Genomic DNA, 12,505 nt, shown 5'->3' with positions numbered 1-12,505 from the left:
GCACACACCAATTATGTGTAACACGACTTATAGCGCATGAAGCAAAGATGTAAGAGGACACATCTGTATTTTAATTTATCCAAATGTTACTGCATTCAACTTATCAATTCCCACCCTTTTGAAGAGTAAAATAAGTGTTCTCCCAGCTGACTAAAGTCAGACTTTCTAAACTCTAAATGACTTTTCTGTATATTAAACCACACTGAGATTATCATCTCCAATATTCACATTTGGTACAATTTCTCCATTTGTGAGAATTCGATTAGGATACCTTCTTCTTTCATTACTTTTGTTAATAAGGACAGATTCCAGAACCTGGGAGTCCAATCTGTAATTATCCCTGGCTGATTTTTCAATGGACATTTTTCAGAACAATAATCGTGCATATTAAAATATCACTTAGTTATCACCACACTTAACAGAACAACAATAGTCTGATCAACATTGTGTCAGTTTGTAGAAAAAATATCTTGCCTGTACAGAATAAACAAGTAAACCATTAGAAAGGAGGGAAGTGGGAGAATACAAACACATATAACTGTTTCTTAGGCAATGATAAGAGACGTGCATTCACGGTTGACTGGGAAACTGCTGTCACCACAAAAATATACTAAAGCACCATCAGGAACAATAATTATCCGGTCTGCAGATAATAAACCCTGACTGTAGCAAAAAATGTGACAAATTATAATTTGAATATCAGACCACTATAAAAATAAGAATTTACTCACCGGTAATTCTATTTCTCGTAGTCCGTAGTGGATGCTGGGCACTCCGTAAGGACCATGGGGAATAGACGGGCTCCGCAGGAGACTGGGCACTCTTTAAAGAAAGATTAGGTACTACATCTGGTGTGCACTGGCTCCTCCCTCTATGCCCCTCCTCCAGACCTCAGTTAGGGAAACTGTGCCCGGAAGAGCTGACATTACTAGGAAAGGATTCGGAATCCAGGGTAAGACTCATACCAGCCACACCAATCACACCGTACAACTTGTGATAACTATACCCAGTTAACAGTATGAACAATAGCTGAGCCTCATTCAAAAGATGGCTCAGAACAAAAACCCTATAGGTAAGCAATAACTATATACAAGTATTGCACAAGTCCGCACTTGGGATGGGCTCCCAGCATCCACTACGGACTACGAGAAATAGAATTACCGGTGAGTAAATTCTTATTTTCTCTGACGTCCTAGTGGATGCTGGGTACTCCGTAAGGACCATGGGGATTATACCAAAGCTCCCAAACGGGCGGGAGAGTGCGGATGACTCTGCAGCACCGAATGAGCAAACTCAAGGTCCCCCTCAGCCAGGGTATCAAACTTGTAGAATTTTGCAAACGTGTTTGATCCCGACCAGGTAGCAGCTCGGCAAAGTTGTAAAGCCGAGACCCCTCGGGCAGCCGCCCAAGAAGAGCCCACCTTCCTCGTGGAATGGGCTTTGACTGATTTAGGATGCGGCAGTCCAGCCGCAGAATGTGCAAGTTGAATCGTGCTAAAGATCCAGCGAGCAATAGTCTGCTTAGAAGCAGGAGCACCCAGCTTGTTGGGTGCATGCAGGATAAACAGCGAGTCAGTTTTTCTGACTCTAGCCGTCCTGGAAACATAGATTTTCAGGGCCCGAACTACGTCCAGCAACTTGGAATCCTCCAAGTCCCGAGTAGCCGCAGGCACCACAATAGGTTGGTTCAAATGAAACGCTGATACCACCTTAGGGAGAAATTGGGGACGAGTCCTCAATTCTGCCCTGTCCATATGGAAGATCAGATAAGGGCTTTTTCATGACAAAGCCGCCAATTCTGACACACGCCTAGCCGAAGCCAAGGCCAAAAGCATGACCACTTTCCACGTGAGATACTTCAACTCCACGGTCGGAAGTGGCTCAAACCAATGTGATTTTAGGAAATCCAACACTACGTTGAGATGCCAAGGTGCCACTGGAGGCACAAAAGGGGGCTGAATATGCAGCACTCCCTTAACAAACGTCTGGACTTCAGGCAGTGAAGCCAGTTCTTTTTGAAAGAAAATAGACAGGGCCGAAATCTGGACTTTTATGGATCCCAATTTTAGGCCCATAGTCACTCCTGACTGTAGGAAGTGCAGAAATCGACCCAGCTGAAATTCCTCTGTTGGGGCCTTCATAGCCTCACACCAAGCAACATATTTTCGCCATATGCGGTGATAATGTTTTGCTGTCACATCCTTCCTAGCTTTTATCAGCGTAGGAATGACTTCCACCGGAATGCCCTTTTCCATCAGGATCCGGCGTTCAACCGCCATGCCGTCAAACGCAGCCGCGGTATATAGTTCTTACTCCTCTCTTTCTTATTATCCTCAGTACCTTTGGTATGAGAGGAAGAGGAGGGAACACATACACCGACTGGTACACCCACGGTGTCACTAGAGCGTCCACAGCTATCGCCTGAGGGTCCCTTGACCTGGCGCAATATCTTTTTAGCTTTTTGTTGAGGCGGGACGCCATCATGTCCACCTGTGGCCTTTCCCAACGATTTACAATCAGCTGGAAGACTTCTGGATGAAGTCCCCACTCTCCCGGGTGGAGGTCGTGCCTGCTGAGGAAGTCTGCTTCCCAGTTGTCCACTCCCGGAATGAACACTGCTGACAGTGCTATCACGTGATTCTCCGCCCATCGGAGAATCTTTGTGGCTTCTGCCATTGCCATCCTGCTTCTTGTGCCGCCCTGTCTGTTTACATGGGCGACCGCCGTGATGTTGTCTGACTGAATCAGCACCAGCTGGTTTTGAAGCAGGGGTTTTGCTTGACTTAGGGCATTGTAAATGGCCCTTAGTTCCAGAATATTTATGTGTAGGGAAGTCTCCTGACTCGACCATTGTCCTTGGAAGTTTCTTCCCTGAGTGACTGCCCCCCAACCTCGGAGGCTTGCATCCGTGGTCACCAGGACCCAGTCCTGAATGCCGAATCTGCGGACCTCGAGAAGATGAGCACTCTGCAGCCACCACAGCAGAGACACCCTGGCCCTCGGGGACAGGGTGATCAACCGATGCATCTGAAGATGCGATCCGGACCACTTGTCTAACAGATCCCACTGAAAGATCCTTGCAGGGAACCTGCCGAAGGGAATCGCTTCGTAAGAAGCTACCATCTTTCCCAGGACTCGCGTGCAGTGATGCACCGACACCTGTTTTGGTTTCAGGAGGTCTCTGACCAGAGATGACAACTCCTTGGCCTTCTCCTCCGGGAGAAACACCTTCTTCTGTTCTGTGTCCAGAATCATACCCAAGAACAGCAGACGCGTCGTAGGAACCAGCTGCGACTTTGGGATATTCAGAATCCAGCCGTGCTGTTGTAGCACTTCCTGAGATAGTGCTACTCCGACCAACAACTGCTCCCTGGACCTCGCCTTTATAAGGAGATCGTCCAAGTACGGGATAATTATAACTCCCTTCTTTCGAAGGAGTATCATCCTTTCGGCCATTACCTTGGTAAATAACCTCGGTGCCGTGGACAGACCAAACGGCAACGTCTGGAATTGGTAATGGCAGTCCTGTACCACAAATCGGAGGTACTCCTGGTGAGGTGGGTAAATGGGGACATGTAGGTAAGCATCCTTGATGTCCAGTGATACCATAAAATCCCCCTCTTCCAGGCTTGCAATAACCGCCCTTAGCGATTCCATTTTGAACTTGAACTTCCTTATATAAGTGTTCAAGGATTTCAAATTTAGAATGGGTCTCACCGAACAGTCTGGTTTCAGTACCACAAACATTGTGGAATAGTAACCCCGTCCCTGTTGAAGGCGGGGAACTTTGATTATCACCTGCTGGAGGTACAGCTTGTGAATTGCCGACAGTACTACCTCCCTTTCCTTGGGAGTAGCTGGCAAGGCTGATTTGAGGTAACGGCGAGGGGGAGACGTCTAGAATTCCAGCTTGTATCCCTGAGATACCACTTGTAGAACCCAGAGATCCACCTGTGAGCGAACCCACTGGTCGCTGAAGTTCCGGAGACGGGCCCCCACCGCACCTGGCTCCACCTGTGGAGCTCAGTATACAAAGTACTTTGAAAAGGAGGATGATAGGGTCTGCACAGGATCTCTCAATCTATAAACTTACTGATTTAATTACTATAGGATAAACCTATAATTATAACGTTAACCAACATCTGGCCATGAGTAATTAAATAATTAGTATCTGGCACTAGGTTGGCGGTGCTCCCAGAGGTAGTTCAGTGAACTGGTATAAGGAAAATGTATGGTTCCTGTATAGTACAGGAGCCAAAGAGAAAAAGAAGAAAGACTACAAGTCTCTTCTGGGGCACACTTTTGTTGTGAATTATGTAATATTGTTAAATTAAAATATAACTTTTATTAGTATTCCTCAAAAATAGGGGCTCTAAGGCAAAAAGGAACTGAAAAATGATAAGGGTATTTTCAATTATATCAAAAGGTTAATCTATCCGATTTAAGCGTAGTTGATTGTATAAGGTGATACAAATCAAACTGACTGGCTCCGTTTGGCAAAAATATATGTCTCTCTGGTGTTAGAAAAGCTGCAATACTGATATGCACGCTATATTGGTTGCCCTCTTCCGAAAAAATGAAGTGTACTTATAATAAGAATAACAATGACAATTTATCGGAAGAGAGGGATATTTCTCAATCTAACAAACCGGGCTCACCCTGATAATTAGTAAGAGTCTACTGCCGTAATCTGAGGTGGATATAGTAAATGATAACAGTACTTTGGGGCCGGGTCCTATGTTCTAAATTAGGATATAAATACCTGCAGTACCAAGTATTCTCTGGTGGTCTCCCAACCAGGTACTGACCTGGCCCACAGTGCTTGGCTTCCAAGATCAGACGAGGTTGGGCATACTTAGTGTGGTTTGACCGCAGGTGGATATATCCTGCTTAATAATGTCCGGAACCAAATATTAAGTACTGTGAGATCCAAATTTTAGGTGAAATACCTGGGAGCTCTTTAAGTCCAGATAATAGAAGCATCAAAATGATGATGATGGTAATAAATTGAGGATGAGTCCTGGACCAGAGTGCGGCTTACTGACCAGCCTGATGCTGTCCCATTGTTACCATGTTTGACATGTATTTTAAGTTATTATATTGTGCATAGGTGAAGAGTCACAACAGTATCTGAGAAAATTGTTTCAACAAACTTTACATGCAGTATTGTGTAAGTATTAAATCCTGATGGAGCATCAAACAGAAAGAGTAATCCTACTGTTAGGTGGAGGGTTGAAATACCCCCCTTGGTCATTAGAAACCGCCACTGGAGGTCCGTGGTAGAGGGTGAATCCAGCAGAGAGACGCCGGTGTCCGAGGAAGTTCGGAAACCGGAACCGGAAGTGACGACGTACGTTTCGCTCGGGGAGCTTGTTCACGGAGTGCCTGCTCCCTGGCTCTCTGATGCTGTTATTTAAAGATCTGGTGGGTCCTGTTGATTGATGAGTGGATTGCTTGTGATCATTGATTAAATAATTAATTACTCAGAGTTATATAGACGCAAATTTCTTATGCCTGAATGTATGTTCCCTGTGCGGTCATGTGACCATAATGTGATTAGAGCTGAATTGTATGAAGATCATAATATTTGGGAAGATGTTTACCTACATAAATAGAAAAAACCCAATAATAGGACTTATTATATATTAAAGTGCTTAATTACACTGTATTAGTGGCACTTGTTCGAAATTATCAATTGTGCTGTGTGCAGCACGAAAATTGTTCACACAGTATATCTGTATGTTGGATAAGTGGTGCAATTGCAATCAATTGGGATAGAGGGTTGAACGTGGCAAAGTATATATAATATAATATAATATAAGATGTAGAGGGAGGGAAGTAAATAATGAATGAGAACTATAATATTGGTTTTTATGTTATTGATGTAGAAAACTTGGAAGATGTAAATTAGGCTGAGAGTGGAAATGAAAAATGAATGCTAAACTCATAAATGTGAAATAAAATGAATTAAAATAAATAAAAATGAAAATAAAAATAGATATAAAAATAAAAATAGATATAAAAATAAATATAAATAAAAATAATAATAATTATAAAAATAATAATAATAATAATAATAAATAAAAATAAATAATAAAAATAAAGATAAATATAAAAATAATAAATAAAAAAATAAATAAAAATGAAAATAAATATAAAAATATACATAAATTTATTACTAAATATAAAAATGAAATAAAAAAAATATATATATATATATTAAAAAAAATATATATATAAATATAAATGAAAATGAAAATAAAAATAAAAATCAATAAAAATAAAAAATAAAAATGAAAAGTAAAAATAAAATAAACGGAGGGCAAGCGTGGTCGGCTGTGAAGTGAGAAGGGGGAGAAGGGGGGGAATGTATGGTAGGAAATGGTGTGATAGAAAAATAGGTTGATGCACTACTGTTGGGATGGTGAAATCTTTCGAATATGGGGACAGGTGGGAGAAGAGGAATGGACGTTGGTGGAGCAATGTGTGTGAAGTGATGTGAAGGATGAGGTGAAGGAGTGGGATTGGACATGAGATTGAGAATAGAAAGCTGGTGCAAGTGAGAAGAAGTGAGGGGAGAGGGTAAGTGTGTATGTGGGGCAGAAATGAGTGATGGTGAAAGAAGGACAAGGGGAAGGAAGGGACTGGGTGATGGTGAATATTAGGTGTAGAGAAGTAAAGATGTGGCAGATGATATGGAAAGAAGCAGTTGTGAAATGTACTGACAGAGAAGAATGGAGGAACGACTAGGGTGTCGAATATTGGGTGTGAAAGGGAAGAAGAGAGAAGAGAAGAAGTGAGAAAAATCAGTGGAGCTATCTATAAACATGAAAAAATTATTGATTTTGATTTGCTGGAGAGAGAACTATGATGAAAAAAAAGTTACGAAAAAAACTTTACAGAAAGACACTGTAGTTGATGTACTCGTTGAGACCATTGGGAGCTAGAGTATTCAAACGGAAAGTCCATTCACTTTCTTTTTTCAGGAGTGTGGTCATAACATCTCCACCTCTAATTCCCATTTTAACTTGTTCTAGGCCACATATTTTTAAATCCTGCGGAGAGCAGGAGTGTTGTTGCAGAAAGTGTCTGGAGACTGTGGTTAGTTGCTTCATCCTTTGTTGGTCTCTGTTGGCATTTCTGATGTTACTCATATGCTCAAGAGCCCTCTGCTTCAACATGCGTGTGGTGATTCCTACATATTTATAATTGCACGAGCATGATATGCAATAAATTACGTTGGTACTTTTACAGTTGAAGAAGTCCTTGATTTTAATGGTGTCCCCATATCTGTCGCTTATTGTTTGAAGGTTGACCATGTGTTCACAGATTTTGCAGTTTCCACAGGGGTAGCTTCCTATTGCAATCGGGTCTCGTGCAGGTCTTAGTGTAAAATGACTTTTGACAAGTTGGTCTCTCAAGTTTGGGGAGCGTCTCCAGCTAAGATCAATCGTATTGTTGAGTTTTTGTGACAAATCATTGTCGGATAGCAGAACAGACCAGTGTCGTTGTAAAACAGATTTGATTTCTTTCCATTCATCGCAGAAATCACCCACGAATCGAATGGTCGTATTGTCATTGGTAATCTTAGAGTCCTGAAAAATTAATGTCTCCCTTGGTGTGTGAAAGCCGACCTTTTTGGCTTTTTTGATGGATCTGGAACTGTAGCCACGTTCTTTCAGTCTTAGTACCAGTTCTTTGCTGCGGGTGGCAAATACATCATCATTGGAGCAATTTCTTCGTAGACGTAGAAATTCCCCTTTGGGGATATTGGTAATCGTGGGGGGGAAATGGGAACTGGTCTGGTGTAATAAAGTATTTGTGGACGTGTTTTTGCGAAACATTTCTGTTGACAGAAAATTGCGATCGTCTCTGTAAATTCGGAGATCCAGAAACGAAATGCTGTTTGAGTTATATTCAAAGGTGAACCTGAGGTTTAGGTTGTTGTTGTTAAGATGATCTATGAACGAACCGAGTTCCTCTGGTGTTCCACTCCAGATCAAAAAAATGTCGTCTATGTAACGAGTCCATAGAGCGACATGTTGAATATATTCCTCCATGCTGTCTGTGAATACGTACTCCCTCTCCCACCACCCCAGGAAGAGGTTCGCATATGTGGGGGCACAAGCCGCCCCCATTGCTGTACCCCTTACCTGGGTGTAGAAGAGGTTATTGAAGGTGAAATAATTTTGGTGTAGTACGAAATGTAAGAGTTGTAGCAGGAAATGGTGGAATTCCGTAATTTCTTCCATTTTAAGAAAATACTCAACAGCTCGTATACCCAGATCATGTCGGATACAGGTATATAGAGCCTCCGCATCCAAACTCACTAATAAGTGTGTCTCATCTAGTTCGATGGTGTTAATTTTGCGAAGGACATCAGTAGTGTCCTTGGTATATGACGGAAGGCTCATCACATGATCTCTCAGGTGTGTATCTATGAAGATACAGGCTTTCTCAAGTAAGCCTCCGTTGCCTGATACAATTGGCCGACCTGGGGGATTATCCAAGTTCTTGTGTACCTTCGGTAGGAGGTAGAATGTTGGAGTTCTGGAGTTGGTAACAGATAAAAATTCATGTTCACTTTTGGTTATGCTACCCAAATTGAGTGCTTGATCTACAATTCTCATATACTGTTGTGTGTAATTGGCTGTAGGATCAAATAAGCTTTTTTTTTATAGCAAGATTGGTCATTAAGTTGTTTATTTGCTTCGTTCAAATACATTTCCACTGGCCATATCACCACATTCCCCCCTTTGTCAGAGGGTTTGATCAAGATGTCAGTCCACGATTGGATTTCTCTGATAGCTTTCTGTTCATTCTTGGACAGGTTACCTACTGGTTTGGAAAACTTTCTTTTTTGATATAGTTTATCCAGGTCCCGGGAAACCAAGTTGGTGAACACCTTGACCTCCGGGCAAGTATTGTCATTTGGAAAAAAGGTTGATTTTTTCTTGAGAGTTGTCCTTTTGGATTGTGTAGGTACTGCGGTATCTCTAAGTTCTTCCAGGGCTTCTAGAGCTTCTTCTTCCAAGGAGGACAAGCCGGTTACAGGTGGCAGATCGAGTGCAGGGTCTGATGATGATGATGATTGCTTAGAAAAATATTTGGCGAGTAATAATTTACGGCCAAAAAGTTGTAGATTCACCTGCCATTGGAATCGATTAAATTTAGTTGTGGGTGAAAAACTGAGGCCCATTCTCAGTACTCGTTGTTGTTCTTCCGTTAGGACATGTTCAGATAGATTGATAATCTGTAATTGGATAGAGTCATGGATTATTTCTGATTCCTGCGGCTTGGATATCTGTTGGAGATGGGGACCCCCATTTTTCCTGGCCTCTTCTTCTTGCCCCTCCTTGTTTTTCTTTTTTCGCTTTTCCTCTGGTGTTGAAATCCCGTGCACCTCGGGTTTGTTCTAAAAAACCGGATACCGTGTTGTTTTCTCGTCTGGAAGTAGTCGCGTTCCTTGGGTCCCGTGTCTGATGATCGTATTCTTCTATGCTTGAGAGTTCAGTTTCCGAGGATGATGGAGTTTGGGGGCGTCCTGTAGAACATCCTTTCCTCGTTGGTCTAGTCCAATAGAAGACTTTGTTATTGACGAAATCTCTTTTGTCCCTTGAAAATTTGCTCTTTTTGCGATCTATTATGATCTGTTCATAGGTCTGTAAATCTTTCTTGAGATTCTCAAATTTGCTCTGGAACTTGGAATTTTGTTCCCATTGTTCCAGACTTTTCCCTAATTGTTCGATTTCTTTTGAGCAGTCGTCAAGGACAAAGTTATTATGTTTAATAAGAATACAGATTAGGTCCTGTGAGCATTTCAACAAAGTTGCTTCCCAATCTTGTTTCAAATTCTCTGTGAACAGTTCGTAGGAAGGAAAGAGTTTAGGTCTAAGCCCTCTCGGTACTATTTTTTGTTTATGATAATTTTCCAGGCTCGTTAGGTCCCAGTTGACTCGGGTTTGGCGTTGTAGTAAATATTTGAGTTTTTGACAATCTTCTTCCCAATTTTGTTCCACAGTTTCAGAATTTATGTCAGTAGGGAAAATGTTTTCTAAATCTTCTGTTCTGCGTCTTATGCTGAGTTCATTTTTAAGACTAAAGCTAGTCATATTATATAAGAGAGTAACAGGGAGTAGATTGAAAAAAGAGAGAGGAAACGGGTTTTGGTCCCAATGGATCCGTGCCAGACTCTAGGAAGCTGAGCTCAGTATACAAAGTACTTTGAAAAGGAGGATGATAGGGTCTGCACAGGATCTCTCAATCTATAAACTTACTAATTTAATTACTATAGGATAAACCTATAATTATAACGTTAACCAACATCTGGCCATGAGTAATTAAATAATTAGTATCTGGCACTAGGTTGGCGGTGCTCCCAGAGGTAGTTCAGTGAACTGGTATAAGGAAAATGTATGGTTCCTGTATAGTACAGGAGCCAAAGAGAAAAAGAAGAAAGACTACAAGTCTCTTCTGGGGCACACTTTTGTTGTGAATTATGTAATATTGTTAAATTAAAATATAACTTTTATTAGTATTCCTCAAAAATAGGGGCTCTAAGGCAAAAAGGAACTGAAAAATGATAAGGGTATTTTCAATTATATCAAAAGGTTAATCTATCCGATTTAAGCGTAGTTGATTGTATAAGGTGATACAAATCAAACTGACTGGCTCCGTTTGGCAAAAATATATGTCTCTCTGGTGTTAGAAAAGCTGCAATACTGATATGCACGCTATATTGGTTGCCCTCTTCCGAAAAAATGAAGTGTACTTATAATAAGAATAACAATGACAATATATCGGAAGAGAGGGATATTTCTCAATCTAACAAACCGGGCTCACCCTGATAATTAGTAAGAGTCTACTGCCGTAATCTGAGGTGGATATAGTAAATGATAACAGTACTTTGGGGCCGGGTCCTATGTTCTAAATTAGGATATAAATACCTGCAGTACCAAGTATTCTCTGGTGGTCTCCCAACCAGGTACTGACCTGGCCCACAGTGCTTGGCTTCCAAGATCAGACGAGGTTGGGCATACTTAGTGTGGTTTGACCGCAGGTGGATATATCCTGCTTAATAATGTCCGGAACCAAATATTAAGTACTGTGAGATCCAAATTTTAGGTGAAATACCTGGGAGCTCTTTAAGTCCAGATAATAGAAGCATCAAAATGATGATGATGATGGTAATAAATTGAGGATGAGTCCTGGACCAGAGTGCGGCTTACTGACCAGCCTGATGCTGTCCCATTGTTACCATGTTTGACATGTATTTTAAGTTATTATATTGTGCATAGGTGAAGAGTCACAACAGTATCTGAGAAAATTGTTTCAACAAACTTTACATGCAGTATTGTGTAAGTATTAAATCCTGATGGAGCATCAAACAGAAAGAGTAATCCTACTGTTAGGTGGAGGGGTGAAATACCCCCCTTGGTCATTAGAAACCGCCACTGGAGGTCCGTGGTAGAGGGTGAATCCAGCAGAGAGACGCCGGTGTCCGCGGTCCGCCGACCGGAAGTTTGGAAACCGGAACCGGAAGTGACAACTGGAAGTGACGACGTACGTTTCGCTCGGGGAGCTTGTTCACGGAGTGCCTGCTCCCTGGCTCTCTGATGCTGTTATTTAAAGACCTGGTGGGTCCTGTTGATTGATGAGTGGATTGCTTGTGATCATTGATTAAATAATTAATTAATTACTCAGAGTTATATGGACGCAAATTTCTTATGCCTGAATGTATGTTCCCTGTGCGGTCATATGACCATAATGTGATTAGAGCTGAATTGTATGAAGATCATAATATTTGGGAAGATGTTTACCTACATAAATAGAAAAAACCCAATAATAGGACTTATTATATATTAAAGTGCTTAATTACACTGTATTAGTGGCACTTGTTTGAAATTATCAATTGTGCTGTGTGCAGCACGAAAATTGTTCACACAGTATATCTGTATGTTGGATAAGTGGTGCAATTGCAATCAATTGGGATAGAGGGTTGAACGTGGCAATGTATATATAATATAATATAATATAATATAAGATGAAGAGGGAGGGAAGTAAATAATGAATGAGAACTATAATGGTTTTTATGTTATTGATGTAGAAAACTTATATTATATTATATTATATATACTTTGCCACGTTCAACCCTCTATCCCAATTGATTGCAATTGCACCACTTATCCAACATACAGATATACTGTGTGAACAATTTTCGTGCTGCACACAGCACAATTGATAATTTCGAACAAGTGCCACTAATACAGTGTAATTAAGCACTTTAATATATAATAAGTCCTATTATTGGGTTTTTTCTATTTATGTAGGTAAACATCTTCCCAAATATTATGATCTTCATACAATTCAGCTCTAATCACATTATGGTCATATGACCGCACAGGGAACATACATTCAGGCATAAGAAATTTGCATCCATATAACTCTGAGTAATTAATTAATTATTTAATCAATGATCACAAGCAATCCACTCATCAATCAACAG

The 12,505-nt window shown here is 41.0% G+C and overlaps 1 protein-coding gene and 2 pseudogenes across 2 annotated transcripts in view; all 3 read right to left on the bottom strand.

The window, feature by feature from the left end:
• Nucleotides 1-12,505, bottom strand: part of ARFGEF3 (ARFGEF family member 3) — a 366,510-nt gene that overhangs the window by 323,898 nt on the left and 30,107 nt on the right. The gene's annotated exons all lie outside the window — the stretch shown is intronic.
• LOC134912986 (5S ribosomal RNA) lies at nucleotides 4,760-4,877 on the bottom strand (annotated as a pseudogene).
• On the bottom strand, nucleotides 10,944-11,061 carry LOC134912985 (5S ribosomal RNA; annotated as a pseudogene).

The sequence above is a fragment of the Pseudophryne corroboree genome, chromosome 4 (assembly GCF_028390025.1).
Source record: "Pseudophryne corroboree isolate aPseCor3 chromosome 4, aPseCor3.hap2, whole genome shotgun sequence".
In the NCBI taxonomy this organism is placed as follows: domain Eukaryota; kingdom Metazoa; phylum Chordata; class Amphibia; order Anura; family Myobatrachidae; genus Pseudophryne; species Pseudophryne corroboree.
Note: the sequence above shows the minus strand (reverse complement) of the source record. Positions and strands in the feature narration are given on the sequence as shown.